This window comes from Halichoerus grypus, chromosome 12 (assembly GCF_964656455.1).
Source record: "Halichoerus grypus chromosome 12, mHalGry1.hap1.1, whole genome shotgun sequence".
NCBI lineage: Eukaryota > Metazoa > Chordata > Mammalia > Carnivora > Phocidae > Halichoerus > Halichoerus grypus.
Genome location: NC_135723.1, coordinates 58,837,908 through 58,849,151, shown reverse-complemented (window position 1 = coordinate 58,849,151; position 11,244 = coordinate 58,837,908).

Below are 11,244 nucleotides of genomic sequence, written 5' to 3'. Positions count from 1 at the left end.
TTTTTAATTTTTAGGGGTACCTGGGTGGCTCAGTCAGTTAGGCGTTTGCCTTTGGCTCAGGTCATGATCCCAGGATCCGGGGATCAAGCCCCACAGGTGGGATCAAGCCTGCTTCTCCCTCTCTTCCCTGCTTGTGCTCTCTCTTGCTATCTCTGTTGCTATCTCTCTCTCAAATAAATAGATAAAAATAAAATATTTAAAAAAATTTTTTTTAATTTTTATTTTTAAGTAATCTCTACATCCAATGTGGGGCTTGAACTCACAACCCCAACATCAAGAGTCACATGCTCCACTGACTCAGCCAGCCAGACACCCCTAGGCACTGTTCTATAATACCTATTTAAGAAAAAATAATCTATATGTTGAGTATTTAATATCTAGCAGCAAGCCCAGGAAGCAAAATACTAAAGATGAAAAAATAGGAAACAAAAACTAAATGAGAGCTTTGAAGCACTATATTGCAAATATCAAAAAATAGAAAATATACTCCCTTTAGGCCTAGACTTCCATATCTAGCCAGGCCAATTATTCAGCAGCCTAAAGGATCTGAGATAGCCCACCAATGTAAGTTTTAGGACTTGCTATAAAAGATTAAGACAGAGGACCAGCATTTAACTTTAATTCAAATATGATCAATGCTTTCTCTCCTATTCTTTTAAATTAAGTAGCCTCCATGCCCAACATGGGGCTTGAAATCACCACCCTGAGATCAAGAGTCACATGCTCTATTGACTGAACCAACTAGGCACCCCTCTCCTTTTTCTGACTTAAGGTCATTAACTTACCCTTCCTGGCCTCAGTTTCCTCCTCTATAAAAATTCAGGCCTTAAGAAAGTCCCTTCTGGTCTTGTGTCCATAGCTTTATGATCCAAATCAGCTGTACACTAAGAATGGAGTGAGAAATCCAGTCTGGAACCTTCTGGGGCTCTCAAAACTATGGAAAGTATATGAATGGCCCCCAAATGCCTAATCAAGCTCGGGCCAGTCTCTGTGGTCCTGTGACAGCCTGGACAGGACTTGGGGTAAGGTTGGCGGCAGTACAGATAGGGAAGGTGAGCCTGCTTGCTCCCTAGTGTACAAATCTCTAACATGCCAGTATCACTGAGGAGAACTTATTGGAAGCTAGTGCTTTTCAAACTGTGGGTCAAGACCCTCTAATGAGTCAAGAAATTTAGTGGGTTACCAGCATGTTTTGGAATGGAATGGAATTAAAATGGAATGGAAAAGAAACCATCAGAGTGTATGAGTAAATATAAATACTGTTTTAGCAAACTTTTGTTTCAGTGTGTGTGTGTGTGTGTGTGTGTGTGTGTACTGGGTCGTGATATGTCTTTATTGTGAGAAACACTGAAGAGTTTGGAAAACACAGATCTAGTTTTGTGTGGAGGGAGGGGGATAAGAAGAGTCTTTCCAGGCCAGGGATAGACCTGGGAGAGGGAGGAGAACAGAATAATGAGATTGGAATTCATCCCATGGCCCAAACCCCCAACCTGATACTCTGAAAATTATCTCAGGATCTTTGAGAAAAGGGAAGAGAGGAAGGCCTCCTGTATCCAGACAGTGGCCCCGGCCTGTTTGTTGAGCTCCCTGGGCACTGGCCTGTGGCCAGTGGACAGTGGCTTGGCTTTTCTGTGTATTTCTCATCAAACAGCTCACTGTGCAGAGCCAACCAGGGCTTCTAAAGTCTTTGCACCAGCTACTGTCCCTCACATCACCTTGGTATTTCCAAAACTCAAAATGGTCCAAACAGGATTTTCAACGTATCTGTGTAGTGATACAGTTTGCAATTCTCACTCCATTCTTGGTATACCTCTCCTCCAGGGAAGATGATCCCTGGTGATACGGTCTGCACTTCAAAGCTTCCTACCTTATCTGCAGGGACAGGAATTGTTAGAAGGATGTGTGTTACTAATTACTCAGTCTTTAAGGGGGGGCGGGCAGGAAGGGAGTAGTGTGCTATCAGTTTTACATTCCTTATTACACAGGAGCTAGGTAGGTATTCTTCCTCAAAGAGGATCCTGAGGTTGAGGAGGTTAATTTTCACACACAGCTAGTAAGTGGTAAAGGGGGATTTGAACTCAGGCTTTCCTGGTTTCAAAGGCTACAACTTTTCCACTACATCAGGTTACCCTTTTTGTTGCTGAGTAAGCAGCTTTGTTTCTTATGAATCTGGATCTACTTCCATTTGAGCTGTTCTAGAAAGTATTCATACTGCTCTCCCAGTTGAAGAGTTGAAATTACTCTCAAACAATAGCAAAAGCCAATGTTTCAGGTTCCACAGAATTTACAATAAACAGAGATCACTGAGTGTGGTATTCAATGGGAATTGAAATTCATACAGGTTGATTGTTTGCTTGACCAGCTTCTTTGAAGAGATAGGAAGGACTGGGACTTAACTTCACAGATAAGGAGCTTCTTTAAAGAAATAGGAAGATCAAATGCACAGAGACCGGGTGTAGAGAATACTCCTCGACATGAATCCTGGAAGTCTAAAGCTGGATTTTCAGTATGTGTCAGGTCAAAATTATTTACATTAAAAACATATTCCCAAAATTATAATGCAAATCATTAGTAAAGCATAACTGAAAAGACACAATTCCTGGAGCACCTGCCTGGCTCAGTTGGTACAGCCTGCAACTCTTGATCTCGGGGTCATGAGTTCAAGTCCCACCTTGGGTGTAGAACTTGTATATAAAAAATACACATTTCCTCTTAATAAAGCTTTTTCATGTCCCCACCAAGTACATAACATTAAGTCAACTTATATCAACGCTTCATATATTTACAACTAGAGCTTATAAAATCCTTGAAATAAGAAGGTGCTTTTTTAAGATTTAACCCTTTGAGGGGTGCCTGGCTGACTCAGTCAGTAGAGTGTGTGACTCTGGATCTCCGGGTTGTGAGTTTGAGGTTTGACCCCCACATTCAGTGTAGACATTACTTAAGAAAAAATAAAATCTTTTTTTTTTTTTTTTTAAAGATTTTATTTTATTTATTTGAGACAGAGAGAATGAGAGAGAGAGAGCACATGAGAGGGGGGGGAGGGTCAGAGGGAGAAGCAGGCTCCCTGCCGAGCAGGGAGCCCGATGCGGGACTCGATCCAGGGACTCCAGGATCATGACCTGAGCCGAAGGCAGTCGCTTAACCAACTGAGCCACCCAGGCGCCCAAGAAAAAATAAAATCTTAAAAAAAAAAAAGATTTAACCCTTTGAAAGCCATTTAACAATCTTACATGAATATTCACTTTCATTTGGCTCATTTTTAGCTCCTGAGATAAAACATTTTCCCCTGAGATAAACCAGCTGAAGATGCTTAGTTTTTCACCTTTTACAAAATCAACATATACACTGACCTACTTTACTGTATCAAGTAACTGATAAGCAAAATTTTGGAAATCAATTATCCCCACCGCCATCCACACCACACTGTTAGGTCCCTGTGCCATTCACTGTTTTTTCATTATTCAGTGTTGTGGGAAATGAGACATTGCCTGAAGAATAGGATTAAAGGCAGAGTGCCTGGGGCGCCTGGGTGGCTCAGTTGGTTAAGCGTCTGATTCTTGGTTTCAGCTCCGGTCATGATATCAGGGTCATCAGATCTAGCCCACTGCATCCGGCTCCACACTCAGCGTGGGATTCTCTCTCTTCCCTCCCTTCCCCCCCCCCCCGCCTCTCTCTCTCTCAAATAATAAATAAATAAATAAATAAATATTTTTTAAAAATAAAAAGATAAAGGCAGAGTGCCTAAAGCAAACCCAAAATGAGGCTATTTCACATACCCCTTCTCCCAACAATGTGTTGCCTTGCCCTGAAATTAGAATAATTGACTTTGAAGGGAGGAAGGAATAATGCACAGAATTTGTTCTAAACAATGTATATTAGCCAATAGCTAAGGCAACTTTCTTTAACCAACAGATTGTCCATCAACAAAGCATTGGAACACTTAATAAGTCAAGGAAATCTCTTGGACAACATGTCTAAAAATTACATTGTAACAAAAGGACTAAACTAAATCTTTATGTCACTGGGACTTAACTTCACAGATACTGATAAAAATTAAGGGGTCCACAGTTGATCACTGATCAAAGTCATCACTGATGCAAAGCACCATCCCACCGCTAGGCAAACCTAAAGATACCACACATCCAGAAATGCATCTACTATGTTAAAATGGCATTCAGTTAAATTTGCAGGATAATTCAGTTATCCTTCAGCAGAAACTGCCTCTTCAAAGATTTCTAATAACCTTTAAAAAGTTTTTATGGATCCCATCCTAATAAGGTGAAGACTCCAATATGAAGAGTATTCCTGGTAGTACTGTGGATAGAGGGGTCATGGGAAGTGGATCTGAACCTCAGTTCACTGTAGGAAGGTCATAAGAAATACAAAGTTTGAATGCTTGAAACTTACATGATGTTAAATCCCAGTTTTACCTCAAAAAAGAAAAAAGAAATGCAGAGTTCAAGAAATTTAGAGTCTGACAGAGACCTCCCCACAAATAGTTGAGGACACCAGCACCTGACACAAATAAAACCCAGAACTCCCCTCTGCTTCTTCTGAGTCTGTGTAAACTCTCACTCCATTCTTCAAAACGAGAGGCAACCTTGTGACATACAGACAGAATAGTCCATTAAATGCCCACCCTCAATAGTCACATGAAATTAAGGAGGGCACGTACTGCATGGAGCACTGGGTGTTATACGAAAACAATGGATCGTGGATCACCACATCAAAAACCAATGATGTATTGTATGGTGACTAACATAACATAATAAAATTAAAAAAAAAAAAAAAGAAATAGTCACATGAAGTCATCTAAGTGTCCTTGGTGCTCCCACTGTGTTGTCCACAAGCCTGATTCCTCCACAGATGGGGAAACACAATGAAACTAGCAAAGGACCTTTTGTCACATCTTACTAAAACCCTGTTGTGGATAAAATAAGAGTGAGATTTTCACCAGGCCCAAATGGTAATTCTAGCTTACCAAGAGTATCTGACCTGGGGTAGAGTGGTCAGTATACTCTAAGAGTGTGATCAGTGACTTTCCTCTAAGTACCTTCAAGAGCAGAGCATGCACACTTTATACCATGAGCTCAAATCAAGTTTGGGTCTCTAGACCCAAGTGGCATTTCCTGTTTCCACCAGCCTGCTTTATGCCCTGAGTGATGTGCTGAGATTTGCAGTTATACTCTACTCTGCCTTTCTTTTCTATCTCCTCTGATCTGATCCAGATGTCCTAGCAAATGCAAGCCTCTGGCTATGGCAACAGAGAAAAGACATCCTTACCAAGACATCTCTGGTACTTCAAGAACTACTATGAATATATTGAACCAAATCTATTTCTTAAAAAGAAAATAATAACCTTTCCCCTGCAGAAAGTAGAATTATTGACTCCTTTACAGGGAGATCATGGCAGTTCAGAAGCAGACCCTGTTCATGCAGTGCTAAGAGCAGTTTCCTAGAATGCTAGAAATTCTCCTTAGAAGTGGAAGACTGGTTTTACACATTTCTTCCAGAGTCACCGGTACCTCCAAACCTTATCTTTGATCTTAAACAACCATGATTCCCAAAGCCACCTGGTCAGTTCTGGTCCTCTAGATAACAGAAACTAGCAGAGCTCTCCAAAGCTTCTCCCCCACCTCCAAGGCACACTGAGGTCAACACGCAGGCTTAACTTCTGGAGCCTGCAGGCAGAGCTTATAACTCCTCCTTTGCACTTCTTTCCCAGTAGTTTAGTGGGGCAACGTCTAGGTGAGATTGTGCCCCATTTCCCTGTTTCTCTCAGCACCCTGCCTTTCACTAATTTCAATTGCTGACCCCAGAGATGAACAACTGGAATGTCAACTTTCAATGAAGTTCCTAGAACGTCATTAAGAAATGCAACTTTGACCTTTGGATCTGGACATGTTAGCATTGCCCAAGTGAAGCTCCAAAGGAATGTGCAATCACACCCCGCTTGGCATCAAAATAAAATGAGAACCGAGGTGGTGTATTTCCTATGCAAAATCCTGTGTCTGCTCTAAATCCACAGTAGCCATACAAGATCCATTTCGCCTAGAGAAAACTGAAAGACCTATAAAGTGAAGTCGTTGGCCAAATGATCTTAAGGGTCATTGCTGGTTCTAACTGGCAGGGTGCCTCCAGTTTATGTAGTTGGTATATCCAAACTACTAAAAGTTGGGTTAGTCGATAGATAATCTGAGTGGATCATCTATATTTAAAGATAATAAAGAGACCCAGTTCTTTTCCTACTAATCCCAATCTCAGCTCAATTACAATTAATAGCATTTACTGAGTACATAATACATGCTAGCGTATCCTTATGCTTTCCCTTCCCCAATGGTCCCAAATTTTGCTGTGTGCTGGGGTCACCCAGGGGAGCTTTGATAACTACATGTCCACACTACCACTTTCAAAATTCAGATTCAGAAAAGTCTGCAGGTGATTCTAATGTGCCGCCAACTTCGAAACCTTCCACGGCTAAAGCCACCATGACCACCAGTCTACCCCAGCTCTGTGGCAAATCCCAACAGGCCAAACTTACATAAGGGGCCTCTACTTTCCTTCACCCCAGAGAAGGTGATACTTGAGATTAGATCATACTCCCAGTCCAGGGGGTAAATGGAAGTTAGAATTAGGGGTAGAAGATTAGAAAAAGAACAAAGAAAAGGAAAAGGGATTAAAGGGCTTTATGCTTATTATCTCATTTAATCATAACCACCATCCCAGGATGAGGAAACTGCAGTTTGAAGCAGTTAAACAACTTGCTATATCATTCAGTCCGTAAGCCAACAAAATGAGAATTTAAACCAATCTCTCCCCCCAAAATCTATGTTCTCCCCATGCTATACTCCCTATCCTGTAAGTCTACCTTCTAGGCTCCATACCATATGCATCACCTCCTCATCTTCATTACCAAAGAGATGTAAATCTGGGTGCCAACAGCTTGCTTCCTTCCAAGTCCTGTCTTTGGATCAGCATGCAAGAGTGGCTTACATTCACTTTTACCCTACTTAATCTTAGATACTGTATTAGTGAGGATTACGTTCCATTTCATGGGACAGAAAATTCACGATAAGAGTGACTCAATGGGGGCGCCTGGGTGGCTCAGTCGTTAAGCGTCTGCCTTCGGCTCAGGTCGTGGTCCCAGGGTCCTGGGATCAAGCCCCGCATCGGGCTCCCTGCTTCGTGGGAAGCCTGCTTCTCCCTCTCCCATTCCCCCTGCTTGTATTCCCTCTCTCGCTGTGTCTCTCTCTGTCAAATAAATAAATAAAATCTTTAAAAAAAAAAAAAAAAAAGAGTGACTCAATGAAGATAGAAATTTACTTCTTTCTCCTGTAAAAGAAGTCCAGAGGTAGGTGGTCCAGGGAGATTCTACAATACTAGAGAACCATGCTCCTTCTATCTTGTTCTGCCTTGCACAACACATGGCTTCCTTCTCATGGTCCAAAACAGCTTTTTGAATTCCATCCATTATGTCAGGTACCAGCCAGAAGAAAGAAGAAGGGGTGAAGAAGGGTGCACACACACCTCTTTTAGAAGGCACTTCCTTTTAAGTCACACTACTTATATCTCATTGACCAGAACTTAATCACATGGCCACATCTAGCTGGCTGGGAAATACAGCCTTTATTATTGGTGGCCATTTGCCTCACTGAAAACAGGGCTTCTTTTACTAAAGAAGAAGGATCTGACAAGACATGGGAATCAAGTCTCAGCCAGGATTCCCTTCTTGGTACTTCAGTCTTCCCTTCTAGAACCACAGCCCTAACCTGAACCCCAGCTACCTAACACGTCTGGGAGCCTTATTTGTCTTGCTCTCCTTGCACCAATTTTTCTTACCAGTCCCACAGCTTTTATCTTTTACCTCAGACTGCTGAGTACTAATGCATCTTCAACTGCTGTCCTCTTGCTCCTGGGGTCCACCTTCCTGAGTAGCCCAGTACTGACAGTTTAGAGAATCAGGACTGAGCCCCTTTGGATGCTGCAACCTGACCTCCTTGTTGCCCATTTTTGAGTCCACTTTTAGCCAAGTTGATTTCACTAACTAGGTCAGGCAGGGCTGATATCTGACATCCTGCCTCCCCACCTTCCCCACCACGTTCATGCCATATCCTCTTCCATGGCTTCAGCTGAAGCCATAACTTCATGATAAAACAAACTTAGGTAGCTGAGACAGCAGAGTGTAGCACAAAGAACCAAGGGCTGGAGTAAGACCATCTGAATTTGAGTCCTGGATTCCCCGCATTTACTTGCTGTGTGACCTTTCTGGGTATACCCATCAAGATTCTCCAGAGAAACAGAACATTTTTTTCCCCACATAATTATGGGGGCTGAGGGCCAAAGCTTTAAGTTCCAGTCCCAGTCCAAGTCTGAAAGCAGGAGAAGACTGATGTCCCACCTCGAAGACAGGCAGAGAGAAAGAATTCTTCCTTATCAGTCTTTCATTCTAGCAGGCCTTTAACAGATTGGATGAAGCCCTCCCACACTGGGAAGGGCAATTTGCAGATACACCCAGAATAATGTTTAACCAAATAGCTGGGCACCTTGTGGCCCAGTCAAGTTGACATATAAAATTAACCATCACACCGGGCTTTTTCCCTCATTTCTAAAATGGTGATAACAATAATTTTTGTCTCACATAACTGTGGTAAAAATTAAGAATGACAACAACACATGTGGAACTTTTTAATTAAAAAGTGTGAGCCCACTATACAAATGTCAGTGAGTATGATTACAAATAGAAGAGTACAAATAGTATTCACTTGATGCAGAAAAGAGTATCTTTTAAAAGTAAGGAACAAGTTAGCTAAAAAGAAATCTCCTAGGGGCACCTGGGTGGCTCAGTCAGTTGAGCGTCTGCCTTTGGCTCGGGTCATGGTTCCCGGGCTCCCTGCTCAGTGGGGAGCTTGCTTCTTCCGCTCCCTCTGTCCCTCCCTCCTCCCATGCTCTCTCGCTTACTCTTGCTCTATCTCAAATAAATAAATAAAATCTTTAAAAAAAAAAAAAAAAGAATCTCCTAGTTTACCTCTTATCTCTAGGTACCTTCCCCTGGACTTTTTCCAAATCTTCCATTCTGTTTTCTTTCTATTCTGCTTCCTCTTCCCCTTTTCCTTGTGGCAGTTACGCTGCCCTGCCCTTCCTACAGTCTTTTACACAGCTTTACAAGAAAAAAAGAGAGACATTGAAATAGGAGATTCTAGATGAAGAAATGAGTGCTAGTTTTATCAGAAGAATGATCAGAACAAACAGGTGCTGTCCTGAACCTGACTGGCTCAGTTGGTAGAGCATGTAGACTCTTGATCTCAGGGTTGTGAGTTCAAGCCCCATATTGGGTGTAGAGATTACTTTAAAAACAAAACAAAACAACAACAACAAAAAACAAACCCAGGTGCTGTCCTAAGCTCTTCATATATATAAAGTCATATAATCCTCACAACAACCCTATGAGATAGGGTCTGTGGGAAGTAGCCTCTTAGATAGCCCCCAGTGATCCCTGACTCCTGGTTTTGATGCCTTGTATAATCCCCTCCCTTTGAGTGTGCGCTGGGTTAGTGACTTGCCTCAAACTCATAGAATATGGCAAAAATGATGGAATGTTACAAGATTAGGTAACAAAAACATGTGGTGTCTTGGTTTGCTCTCACTCTCTCTCTCTCTATCTTTCTCTCTCAAGTCTTTCCAGTGTGCATGTGCTGCCTGGTTTATTCATTCTGAGAAAAGCCTGCTACCGTGTTGTGAGCTACCCTATGGAGAAGTCCACACTACAAGAAACTGAAATAAGCTCCCAACCAACAGTCAGTGAAGGACTGAGGCCTTCAGTCAAACAACCCACCAGCAAGAAACTGAATCCTTCCAACAACCACATGAGTGAAGTTGGAAGCCGATCCCCCGCCACCCACTCCACTTGAGGCTTTAGATGAGACCACAGCCTCAATTGACTGACTTTGAGCCAGAGACACCCAGTTGTCACAGATATTGAGATGATGTTTATTGATTTAAGCTCCTAAACTCTGGGATAGCAGCGATAGGTATCTATTACAGACTTATTGTTGTCATCTCTATTTTGCAGATGAAGGAACTGTGTCTCAGAGAGATTAAGAAACTTTCAGTGCTATAAGCTTGTAAGTGGCAGATTGGGGATTCAAATCCAGGAACTCTGGTTCCCAGAATCCATGCTTTTTGAGTTGTTTGAATGGTTAATGTTTTAATAAGTAGATGTCAAAATGCTTATATTTTATATTTTGTATAATATAAAACTGCTGTTGCTAAAGATGTACAGGCTCTAACTCAAGTAACAGATGAGTTCTCTTTTGCCAGGGTCCCTGTGGAAGCAAGTGTATTTCCTACCATAAAATCACTCTAGCCACAGTTGGCATCACTAATGAGTTCTTCTCAAGCAAAGTACGAATTAGTTGTACTAACACAATCAAAGCCACATCAGCACCAGATTGGAGGACAACAAAGATATTGTATAAACCTAAGTCTGGTATTGGCCATATAGTAGGTTCTTAGTAGATTATTTATTGGTTCATTCATTGGGCTAAACTGCTCATTGACTGTCCACCAGAGAAAATGGAGATTGTATTTTGGAAGGCAGAGTGGAGTTGAAGTCTTTAAAAATAGACACACAAATCCATCCTGCCTCCTACACTAGCTCCCCTTATCTAATGCGTGGATAATAACACATGGAAAGCATGGAACAGTGAACAGCACGTGACAAGTATTCAGTAAATATTAGCTCTTCAACCTTACTGCCTAGTCCCACAAATCTGGTCTCTGGACTTGACAAGAAAAGGCAGAGAAATGTAGGAGCCACAATTACTGCTGATCTGAAGAAAACTCTTGGTGGAACATTCACCCTGCTCCTTCCTTGAGCCCAGATACCCATCGGCCAGAAGCATGAAGAGTTCCAGCCTAGCAACTGAGTCTCCTGTTTGGTGGATTCAAAAACTGACATGTTTTGGGAATTAGCTAAAGAGTGGAACTCTAATGAAATAACATACAAGTAGAAAATTGGGAATATTAGATGCATAAGTCATAGGTCTCCTACTCAAATTCGGGAATCCTTCACCTTCTGTTCACTGTCAAATCACCAAGGAGTCCAGGAGAGGACCTTCTCTCTATCAAGGAACTACTTCCATATTTATCCTCACTGACTTTCTTGCCATCTCAGCAAGATCTGTACTTCTTTCACTGACTCCTTTTCCCTTCACTCTACAGTTTCTCTACCCTACGCATACA